The sequence below is a fragment of the Myotis brandtii genome, unplaced genomic scaffold (genome assembly GCF_000412655.1).
Source record: "Myotis brandtii unplaced genomic scaffold, ASM41265v1 scaffold186, whole genome shotgun sequence".
Taxonomy (NCBI): Eukaryota; Metazoa; Chordata; class Mammalia; order Chiroptera; family Vespertilionidae; genus Myotis; species Myotis brandtii.
In genome coordinates, this window is record NW_005356905.1 from 473,235 (window position 1) to 484,068 (window position 10,834).

Sequence of the window (10,834 nt, forward strand, 5' to 3'; positions counted from 1 at the left end):
CAGCTGGGATCAGTGACTAGGCAGTCTGTCTCCAGAAACTATGCTCTTAGCCCAATCAAAGGAGGAAACACAAGATAAAAATAAACTCAAATAGTATGTGGGAAAGTGAGGCCAGACAACCTTAATAAAATGTGGTAAAAATAAATAATTAGCAGACGTGAAGTGCTCTAAAAACATATCATTTAAAGTACTTCTAGGTATATCATCCCTTTGATGCTAATACTACCACAGGCAAGTGTGAGTCCTGGGTTATAGCCAGGAAGGGCTGAGCTGGGAGCTGAGTGGCTTATGAATATTCATCAAGGACACAGCCTGAATCCTCTGAGTCCAGATCCAGATGATTCCACAACTTCCCAACTACTTCTAAAGCATGGCTCTCAGACTATACTTTTTTCCCCCTTATCATTATTTTGACGTGCTTCTTCCCATATCTTTATAATCTCAAGTAGTGAATTTTGAAAAATCTATTTTGGGGACAGAAAAGGAGGCCCTTAGTCATTTTTGCATTTTCAAAGTCTATGAGGTTCCGGTTTAAATGGTCTGGGGCAAGACCAGAATGAGGGCATCGCTTTAAAGCTCAGTTAGTGACTCTAATGAGCATCCAGGGTGGAGAAGCCCTGCTCCTAGTGGATTGCTGAAACAAAAGCTGCAAAGCTGAAGCAGGTGAGGCTCAGGCACCATGCAGAACAGAGAGAAAAACTCAGCTTCACAGGCATGTGCCTCAGGCCAATGGGGCAAAGCCCTCAGGGTAGACAAACCAAAGACCAGAACACCAGCAAAAGTAAATCTGCCCTCAACTAGGGGAACGCAGGAAATCCTCTAATCCCTCTATACTGTGGAGGGTGTGAAGGAAATGGTAGGCATTTCTAGGTGCTTGGGGGGAAATGCTTATATGTGTGTATGACTATAATGTCACTGTACTCTCATTATTGAGCTAATTCTAAACAGATATACTTCGTGGCCTAAAAGCTGCCTGTTCTACTCTGCTACATGTGAAACTAGAGCATTTGGAAGAAGAATGTGAACTTCTATGAAGAGAATTGAATAGTTTGCCACAAGGGATTAGTCTTTGAATCCAGACCAGCATCATTTCTTGACTATTTGTCTACTAAGAATTGGTTAGCAATAAGATTGATGTAAATGAATGTGTCTGCCGTACTAGCCCAACCAGCTAAAGGCACAAGTTGGGAGAAAAGAATAAGAGAGGGTAAAAAGGAGGAAGTAGGCATTGAAAAGGGGGGAAGAGTACCTCATACCCACTAGGATAGTTATAAAAAAATGGACATAGCAAGTGTGTTTGGTATGATGAGGATTCAGCTTAATTGGAATCCTCGTACATTGCTAGCGGAAATGGAAAATGGTGCAGCCTCTTTAGAAAACAGTTTGACAGTTTCTTCAAAAGTTAAACGTCTGATCGCTGTTTCTCCTTCTTTGGATCTGTCCCTGTTCATCCAAAGACAGAGAAACAGTGATCAAACTATCAATCCCCAGAGGGAAAGTAGGGGAGGGAGGGGGTAAAGGGAAGAGATCAACCAAAGGACTTGTATGCATGCATATAAGCCAAACCAATGGACATGGACAACAGGGGGATGAGAGCATGAGTGGCGGGGGGGAGGATGGGGATTTAATGAGGGGGATGAGGACACATTTGTAATACCTTAACTAATAAAGAATTAAAAAAATAAACTAATAAAGAATTTAAAAAAAAGTTAAACGTACATGTACCGTATCACTCCTAGGTATATACCCAAAAGAAATGAAAACATATGTCAACACAACACAAATTTATAAATGTCAAAAAAGGGGAAGCCATCCAAATGCCCCGCACTTGGTAAACAGCATCTATGCTATGGACTGAATATTTGTGCTCCCCCAAAATTCACATGTTACAACCTAATCCTTAGTGTGGTGGTGTTTGGAGGTGGGCTTTGGGGAGGTGATTAGGCCATGAGGGTGAAACCTTCATGAATGAGATTAGTGCCTTTATAAAAGAGACGCCCCAGAACTCTCTCATTCCTCTGGTATATGAGGACTCAGTGAAAAGACAGCATCTATGAACCAGAAAGCAGATTCTCACCAGACAACGAATCTGCCAGCACCTTGATCTTAGACTTCCCAGCCTCCAGACTGTGAGCAATTAATGTCTGCTGTGTATAAGCCACCCAGTCTGTGGTATTTTGTTTTAGCAGCCCTGACAGTGAGACAATGTGCTATACCTATATAATGGAATACTACTCAATGATATAAAAGAATAAACAATTGATACACATGCATGGATGAATCTCAAAAGCATTATAACAAGTGAAAGAAGCCAGACATAAGATACTCAATATCATTTCATTTCATTCACATGAAATTCCTAGAAAAGGTAAAACTAGGGAGACAGAAAGCAAATCAGTGGTTGCCTGAGGTTGGGAGTAGGAGCAGGAATTGGCTACAGACAAACACAAGGAAACTTTTTGGAGTGACAGAAGTATTTTAAACTTGAATTGTGATGATGGCTGCACAATTGCATAAATTGGCTAAAATTCATTAAACTATACATTATTAATAGGTGAATGTATGCTATATAAATTATATCTCAATAAAGCTGTTCAAAGTAAATAAATAAAGATAGAAGAAGTAAAGAATAGGAAATATAAAGAGGTTCAGAATGTTCATGGAATAGCGGAAAAGGAAAACATGCACAAATTCACTAAGAAACCATATCACCATGGATTGTGGAAGCAGGCACTGTGCTTCCTTGTCTTCTATGTTTTATTCTTTGTGCTTATATTCTGGATTCAAATCGTGCACTGTAAGTTTACAGAATTTTAAAAATATTTGGCATGAACAACACATTTTCAAATGCTCTACCAGTGGTCGGCAAACTCATTAGTCAACAGAGCAAATATCAACAGTACAACGATTGAAATTTCTTTTGAGAGCCAAATTTTTTAAACTTAAACTATATAGGTAGGTACATTGTTATTAACTTAATTAGGGTACTCCTAAGGCTTAGGAAGAGCCACACTCAAGGGGCCAAAGAGCCGCATGTGGCTCGCGAGCCGCAGTTTGCCGACCACGGCTCTATACCGTTAAGAAAAACAGGTGAAGTAGAACATCACACCTGTATTTGCCACGGCTTCTTGCACGTTGCATCACCCTGAGCATTTGGCTTCTTGATTTAAGCTGTACATGTTACATTGCCTTTGCATCAAGTGACTTACACCAGAGTTCTACACCATTTTCCGCAACTTGCAGTACCCGTGAAGTCAAGTTGAATTGCTGTTTTTTGACATCGCTGAGTACTATTTCTTATGACTTGAAGAAAACTCCCATACCTGCTACTTTATGTGTCAATTTACCCCTGTACCCAAATCTCCTCTCATTTCCTTTGTCAATGGAAATTTTTTAGAAAGGAGCAAAGAGAATGTAAATGATGAAGAATCATACCCTGTGTTAACAAATAAAACTTTTCCTTCTTTTCATGAAAATAAGGACAAGCCCTGGCCGGTTTGGCTCAGTGGATAGAGCGTCAGACTCAAGGGTCCCAGGTTCGATTCCGGTCAAGGGCATGTACCTTGGTTGCTGGCACATCCCCAGTAGGGAGGGTGCAAGAGGCAGCTGATTGATGTTTCTCTCTCATCGATGTTTCTAACTCTCTATCCCTCTCCCTTTCTCTCTGTAAAAAATCAATATTTTTTTTTAAAAAAAAGAAAAGAAGGACAATAACCGCCTCATCAAAGTGTGGTGTAGTGGGGGACACAACTCTTTCCCCCCATTGCTTAATTCCTCCTTCGCTTCAATCTCCACTGTCGCTCACCAGCCATGTTCTTGCCTGGAAGGCCTGCCTATGAATTATCTCCCCCCAGGGTTCTGTGCTGTATAGTTCTTGTGATGGACATGCAGTATTGTTGCCAGGTGAAGGGCAGGACAGGAAACATGAGCTTTAAGTTTTCCACTCAAGGCCTCACATGATTCTTTTTCTACATAAAAAAAAATACATCAAAGATAAATCAAATATTTTGGTGACCGGTAATTGGGATCAGTCATATTGAAAAATGTGTCAGTTGCTGAAAGTGTAACTATGTCCCATGTGCACCTGACCTAAGGATTTCCACAGAGAAATAAATTGGAAATGTACATTTTTTTTAAAGGAGAGCAGGGGAATAAAGAGTTCCTCCCAAGCCTTTTCAATGACAAGGCTAGGAGGTCTTTGGAATGTTTGGCTACCTTCCAGTGCACACATCACCTGTAGTTTGCAAGGATTTAGGCAGCTAAGAGGTGTAACACCCGTATGTGTGGGTCTGCTCATTCAGCAAGTACTTGATGATGATAGGACAGTTTCTCAACCTCAGCACTATTGACATTTTGAGTCAGATTTATTCTTCATTGTGTAGGCTGTCTAGTAGCATCCTTGGTCACTAGTCAGTAAATGTCAGTAGTCACTTCCTCTCCCCCACCCTCAGTTGTGAATTGTGACAATCAAAATTGCTCCCCACATTGCCAAATATCCCCTGTGGGACAAAGTCACCTCCCATTGAGAAACTGCTAGAAGGTACCCCAGCCTGAACTTGCAGACCCCAAAACACTGGAATCATGGCTAAACTGTGGGCATAGGCTGTGCATTCCAGGGTCTCTACTAAAGGGTTGAGCCCAGCGCTAAACTTCTAACCTAATCTAAAATCAACAAAAAAAAACTTCTAAAATAATCTATGGTCCTGAGGGAAGACAGGGTATCATATCCTGTAGCAGTTGCCCGATTATCAGAACTTATTATGAACACTTCTGAAATACTGAAATTTAAGCTCTTGTCACTAAATTACCCATGAACTCTCAAACAGCAAAGGTACAAACATCCCTAGCAGTGACATAAAAAAGGGAACAAGTGTCACATTTTAGCAATTGACAGATAAATGTTTCAATCTTCCCTAAATATCTGTTACCAGATATTGTTCAAACTAGTTGAGTTTTTTTTTTTAGAGAAATCTAATTAAGAAGTACAAATGGTTTTTAAAAAAATTAAAGGACTTAACTGAAGAAAAAAAAAAAAGTGAAACCCAACAGCTAGGCAGACAATTGAAAGCTTCTCTCCCTCAGGGGAGAAAATGGCTTTTGTTTCACTTATCCAAGATTAACATACAGACATTTCAGAAAATATGTCCCCAAACGGCCATTTCTTCCCTTACGACCAAAGATTCTAAATAATTTTTTGTTTGTGGGGAGGAAACAAAAAGCAGTTGCAGACATTTTGCAATTCTTTTTAGCAAAAATAACCAAAGACACTAAGTCTAATGCACTGCAGCTGAAATTTCATTTACTAACTAACCACACTAATGAGGTGCTGCCCAGGGACTTCTAATTAGATTCACTGTATTTCTGTCACCGACATTAATTCCTAACTTCAACTTCCAGAAAAAGTTTGATGTTTTCCAGATTAAAAAAAAAAAATTAGGAAAAGAATTGGGAATTTCAATAGTTTGGTGGGGGCGGGGAAGGGGGAGGAAGGAGGGATTTGAGAAATTTTCTGAGTTTATTTGAGCCAAAATTGACTCTCAATCGCTTTTTACTAATTCTAATTGTTTCAACTGCTACAGTTTTATGGTACAGCATATTTCTGAATTGGAAAAACACGATGTTGACATTCATATACAAAACAATACTCATTTTATCAAGATGGCTGGTAAGCTTGTATTTGCAAGTGTTGTTCATTACACTATTTTTGTTCTTTGTATATACTCTGGAGTTAAGTAAGAAGATTAAGCCCCTGTAGCCATCAAGCCAGATTCTCCAAATCAAAATTACATTCAAAGGACTTTCAGAAGATTAGCTTCCAACTAGTTCTCTACTGCCTAATTCCATGATTTCAAATAAAATGTTGCTCTGCTACTATTTGATTATGATTGTATTGCACTGAACTTCCTGCATTATTCTCAGCATGAAATTGAAAGGCGTGCTTTTCAAATGGATTTTATGTGCATTTTTTATTACATGATTGAATAAATAAACACAATGCAAGCATCGCCTAGCTTATAAACACCAGATTTGCAAAGAACCCACACATCTAAATGGCTACTGCATTACTCCCACACTCAGGCCATGCGCTGTGGAAAAGCTCAGAAATCTTACAAAGAAAGTAGACTCCTAAGTAGCAAGTCTAGAAGGAGATGACCCAGTAGGGAGCCTAGATGGTGTCCACTCTCTTCTCAAAAGTATCTCCCACAATACAATACCAGAAGTTGTGTGCATTTCTTTATCACAGTGTCTGATATTCTTCAAATTACAAATGTCTTTGAATTAACAAGCTTCTTTAAAATGCAAATGACTCCCAGAGAGGTAATTACATTCTTTAATTAATTAAGGCAGATTTCACTGCTCTTAATACCTAACTACGGTTATCTGAACGAAGGATTACCAGGCAGTAGGAACAGCTGAACAGTAGGAGCAGCACTAGGAGCAGCTGTCCCAATGGTTGTGGCAGCAGCAGCAGCAGCAAACACTGACTCTGTGCCAGGCCCTGTGCCTAGACCCCCTACATGACTGCCTTATTTAACCCTCTCAAAAACCCTAGGAGAAAATTTTAGGGAGGTGATGTAATGGCTCTCAAACTGTGGTTCCCTGGGCCAGCAGCATCAACATCACCTAGGGATTTGTTACAAATGTAATTTCCCAGGCCCCACCACAGATCTACTGGATCAGAAGCTCCAAGGGTGGGCCCAGAAGTCTGTTTTAACCACCACTGCAAGCGATTCTGATGCTTGCTAAAGTCTGAGAACCACTGCGCTACAGATGTGTAGAAAAAAGCCACATGCAAGCACACACACATACACACACTAAATTAGTCAAAGTTCCCAATTTATTTGTAAAAGAATACAGACCCACCCTGGACAGTGTGCACAGTGGTTAGAGCATTGACTCGCACACCAAAGGGTCTCAAGTTTGATTCCCAGTGAAGAGGACGTACCTGGTTGCAGGTTTGATCCCTGGTCCCGGTCCAGTCACATGTGGAAGGCAACCAATTGATGTGCCTCTCTTACATCAATGTTTCTCTCTCTCTCTCTCTCTCTCTCTCTCCTCCTCTGAATCCTATTCCTCCTCCTCCTCCTCCTCCTTTACTTCCCCCCTCCCTCCTTTCCACTCTCTCTGAAAAGCAATGGAAAATATATCCTCTGGTGAGGATTAATTTAAAATAAATCTAAGAGAAATATACTCTGAATATACTTCCAAACAACCAAAAAAACAAAGCTTTAGAAATAGCCCATTCTGAAGGTAAGGACTGCATATTTAATCACTCATTTATTTTCTTCTACATTTATAAATTATTTATGCTGACATTTCTCATGATCTTGCACTGGTTATTCCCAGGTTGACCTTTCAGATGGATTGTCCACACTGCTCTGTCTTCAAGGTGACTGACCCCATGACTCCTTGGCCCTATGGCTTCTCATTGGGTTCAGCAAATGGGAGGAATCTGAGAAGTTGTTCCCTCTATCCCTCCATGCTGTGCCAGTTTGGCAGTATCTGTGTTCCTTTACCTAAAGCCTCAGCTCCTGTGAGACCCCCTCCCCCTTGGCTATAGCCTAAGAGCTAACAGCTTCCCCTGTTCCCAGTCATTGGGTACTTCCCCATCTCTTGGTGATTCCCCACATCCTGCCCACATTCCCATCACTTAACTGTCCCCAGGGTGAGCCATCTGTTTCCTGCTTAGATCCTGAGTGATGGAGACCACAACCATAGATTTGCAAGCATGATGCTTTCTACCAGTCCCTATTAGCTTTTTTTAAAAAATGAATCTTCTTTCAGTGTGCCAGTTTGCATCATGCTGCCAATTGCAAGAGTCACATCACTACAAGAAGACTATGTGAGTAATTCATGTAAAACACTTTGCATAGTAAGTGCTCAATAAATAGCAAATGACATTATCATCATCACCGTCGGTAAATTAATGTTTATTATTAGAACTAAAAACAATGGACATAATTTAGAGGAAGGCAGATTTTAAATTAAGATAATAAGCTTTTTAATAATTACGGGGTTCAACAATGAAATGACCAGCCTTTTAATTAGAATTTATAAAGTACTTTCATGTCTGTGGCCTTATATCATTTTCACAATGACCCTATGATGTAATTGCATTATTAGCCTCTGATTCAGATGTGGATACTAAGATGTAGAGACCTTACAAGGACTGACCCAACAGCAGAGCTATTGAGTGTTGGAACCAGCACTGAAATCTTGCTGCAGGGCCAGGTTCTGCCCACAGTACCCATATGGAAGTTACAAAGGGCAGCAGATGAAGGAGCCGTGTGGAGAGAGAAACAGGCTGTCTACTATGCTTGGGTGGGATCCCTGATCTCTTTGGCCACAATCTGCCTACCTGAGTCACAGTTGGATGTGCTCTGGTGCCATATTGTAAAATCTTGTTCTGGCAAAAGAAAAAAAGGAAGGAGGGGATAAAATGGAGGTAGATTAATGCCTCAATAAATTATCAAGTGGGTGAGACTCACTAAGAAGGAGTGAAGACACCGAAGGGGAAATATGTAATAGAGTCACAATGAAATATAGACTTCTTAAATATTTGACCACTGCAGAGAGCCACTTGGGAGAGGATGAGTAATCCATGGCAAACAACCCAGCAGAGTGGATATGGAGAGAGTGCATAAAACAGCAGTAAGCCATGACCCCTTTTCATCTTCAATCTTCCTAAACAACAGCAGAAAAGAGCTTCGTGCGTAATGATGCAAAATTGATTGAGTAGGTTGTCCTTCATATGGCTGATCCTCTGTATCTATATTTCCAAATGTTATCAAGAGTCTCAGAAATTAGGGTGCATATCGTGCAATTTATGTTTGACGAATAATTATCAAGAAAGGCAATAGCCTTAGTAAACACATGGTATTAAGGGGAAAAACTTGCTCGGCCTAACATTTGATTTTGTTAATATAAATAATATATTAACAAGTGAACAATTTGGACTTGATCCAAACCACTCTAAGTGCTTTGCTAAAACTTACCAATGGTATTTACTTCTATAAATAACAGCCATAATTGGAATAGTTTTCTAGATACATCAGTTTATATCTTATGACAAATACCCATTTAAAGATCTTTATAATTGCAAGCATTTTAGAGGAACCTTTGAATTAGATGGTAGGGGAGTGGTATCTGACCACCCCTAGTGTGGTATGGAAGAAAGAGTTCAGAGTTCAGACCTGAGCTGGGTCTTGAAGGATGTGTAGGATCGGGGTAGGTAGAATGGAGAGGGACAAGGTCTTCCAGATTAGATGTGATAAAATTCTGGTGATGGAGTCTGAGGCAGTCTGGAGTCTTGAAAAGGCTTCAGAACCTTAGTTCACCTCAAACTGCCATAAACCATCCAAGTTTGAGAAGGTTGGCTAGAGACTTAAATGGAAGCAAAATAGGGTAGTAGAAAGAGCACAGGTCCAGACTAAGACACACCTGGCTTCAAGTTCTGGCATCTCCCCCTAACAGTTAAATGCCCTTGAGAAAGTTTCTTAACTGGTGTAAGTCCATTTTCTCATCTGCAAAGTAGCAGTAATAATATCTTTCTCATGAAGCTCTTGAGAATTAACTGAGGGAATGTGTGTAATAAGCCCAGTGCAATGCTGGGCAAAAAGTATGCCTCGATATATTGTGAGCATAGTTATTATTATTGTCTTCTAAATGTTTTGAGGATGACTAATGAAAAATTCAGGATTCTTGGAGATGCTGGCAAGGAGAAGCCTTAACAGAAGATTGAAGAGTAATCCAGCCTGTAAAAACTGCAAGGAAACTTTAGCATAGAATTGGCTATTGGAAGCTGAGCGTCACTTTGGCTCAGTTATGAACCTACTTTGCACTGGATTCAGCAATTGCCTTGTAATTACCCACTTATTAGAGAAATTGACTTTGGTGGATGAATAGTTATTAAGAACAAAAACCAGGAGAAACCAAGATGGCGGCATAGGTAAACACCGGAGTTTGCTGCCTCGCACAACCACTTCAAAAATACAACTAAAAGACGGAATGGATGTCACCCAGAACCACAGGAAGGCTGGCTGAGGGGAAATTCTTCAACTAGAAGGAAGGAGAACAGCGTGCCGAGACTCAGAGGAGGCGCAGTGTGGAAAATACAAAGGTGCGGAGGTATGCGCGGAGCGGGCTGGTGGCTGAGGTCGCAGTTGTCGTTTTCAATCGGGAGGGAGTCTCAGATTCTGAGCTCCAGTTCTGGGCGAGTCTCTAGGGACCCAGACTCAAACGGGAGAAGCGGGACTGTCTGGCATCGGTCGGAATGCGAGGGCAGCTTTCTCTCCGAGGTTTGCAGCGGTTGCTGGGACGCTGAGAGGCAGAGCCTTTGGGGACGGGACTGAGAGCAGCCATAACTGCTCCCTCTGCCTGCCCTGTTGATCCCGTGCGACCCGCCCCACCCAAGCCCTGCGCAGAGCCATTTGCTGGATAGCCTCAGGCAAAGGCTAGATTAGCACCTCCCCAGAGGACAGAAGTTTTCCCACTGCAGACACAGCTGATTCTCACAGCCAGTTGGCCTGGAGGTCAAATCCCCCTAGTATTAACTACAACAATCAAGGCTTAACTACAACAAGACTGCGCACAAAGACCACTAGGGGGTGCACCAAGAAAGCATAAAAATGCGGAGACAAAGAAACAGGACAAAATTGTCAATGGAGGATATTGAGTTCAGAACCACACTTTTAAGGTCCCTCAAGAACTGTCTAGAAGCCGCCGATAAACTTATTGAGATCTACAAGAAATCTAATGAGACCCTCGATGTTGTGATAAAGAACCAACTAGAAATTAAGCATACACGGACTGAAATAAAGAATATTATACAGAC